Source organism: Periplaneta americana, chromosome 7 (assembly GCF_040183065.1).
Source record: "Periplaneta americana isolate PAMFEO1 chromosome 7, P.americana_PAMFEO1_priV1, whole genome shotgun sequence".
NCBI classification, from domain to species: Eukaryota; Metazoa; Arthropoda; class Insecta; order Blattodea; family Blattidae; genus Periplaneta; species Periplaneta americana.
The window spans coordinates 30,752,322-30,754,237 of NC_091123.1; positions in this window are offsets into that span (position 1 = coordinate 30,752,322).

Below are 1,916 nucleotides of genomic sequence, written 5' to 3' on the forward strand. Positions count from 1 at the left end.
TATATATTACTACTGTTATTATTATTACAACTATTTCTTACCAATGTTTATTATTGTCACACTAACATTACTTATCCAACTTTCATTATTTACTTTCATGTTGTTTTATGGTCTAGATATTAATGTAATAACTATGTAAGCAATTGTATTCAATTAGAATTAGAGTCTGGCTGGGCGGAAGAGAAGGCCTACTGGCCTTAGCTCTGCCAGATTAAATAAATAAATTATTATTATTATTATTATTATTATTATTATTATTATTATTATTATTATTATTATATATGTATATATACACGATTAAATTTTTTTTCAAAATTCAAAATGGTGGCAGTTTATGTGCAGTGATGAAGCGTTTCCCTCATAACTCATAAACTTGTTAACTTTTTCATGTTCTGTCTCTTTTATTTTTATTGCTGAAACCCATGTTTACAGTATCATGCTCTTTCAACTATATTCCTTAATAAATAACATTTTTTTTATTTTTTGTTAGAAGAAAATACTATTTGGCCATTTTTTTAAATAAATTTATTTTTTATCAGACAATCTATTAAAGGTAGAGAAGTGATCGTGTATGATATTGTAGATATGACATGCATAAATATCCACAAAAAAAGTTCATCACAGAATGTTGGATAATTTTTAAGCTATGTGGGAAACGCTTCATCACTGCACAGTGAACTGAATTTTGAAAAGAAAAAAAAAATGAAAATAACTTTTTTTTTTAATCGTAATTTTTTTTCATATAGCAGAAGGACAGTATTTTACACAAACTAATTTTCAGTATTGTACAAGATACAGTAATGGAGGAAAAAAAAAAGTTGAATATTTCCAAAATTTTACTGCTGCAAGCTGTCCCTAACTCTTTAAAGACAAAATAACGACAATTATAGTGAAACAACTCAGCGTAGTATATAGAACAGAACAAAAAAAAATAGCCGTAGTAGCTGACGCGCCCTTTTTAAACCCCACTAACTAACTAAAAAACACTGCTCCAAAGAGGAATTTCTGCCGCTGAACTACCAAGGCATGAGATGATAATATTGTGATAATGAAGTAACAGCCAAATAAGTGACTCCAAGGGATTGGACTCTGACATCCATCTATCAGAAACCATTAAGCACCTGAATGGTCGGAGGTTGGGTCTTTCATCTGCTTCAAGGATTGCTTTTTCTGTAGTGGCATTGACAATAATATAGCAAAATATAAATCGCACATACTTGGAATTACAAATGGTTTTACTAGCAGGATACTGAAAAGAAATATGGGACTTTGATGTTATACCACGACCTCGCCACAGCTGTTACGTGTATACGATACTCGGGCATGAGTGTGGGTCGAACAAGTAATATACTGGGTGTTCAGTTCAAAATGTGTCATGGCTCGCTGTATGTCGTCATGTGGCTAGCCGATGAGCCTAGAGAATTCAATCTTCCTACACTTCCGCAGAGGCGTATTACCTAAATGCGAGAGAAGTTGCCTAGCAAGTACGGCGTTCATTCTGAAGATTACTTACCGATACGTACGGTAACGCCAGTAGTGGCAAGAATGTGAACTGTTTGGAAACACGTACTGAAGTGAGTTTTTTTTCTTACTGTCGGGATATGGGGAGAGGGTTAAGACGATTACTTACGTATTTGTTGACATTAACTTGGACGGTCAACATGGACACGGAGCATTTTGATTTGTGTTGTGGAATGTTGCCGTACGCAATCGATGATAACAAATACCCTGCGTACGACTTGCCCGCGCAAAACACAGTTCGAAAGAGATTATGGTAGCACACAGACTTTACAGACCGCCATCTGTTGCTACGACATTCAAGTTATACCGTACACGTTCCCAAGTTCAGATTGAACGCCTTGATTAATAGGCAACTTCTCTGACATAAAAGCTGAAACTCGCTTCAAATCGCTGAC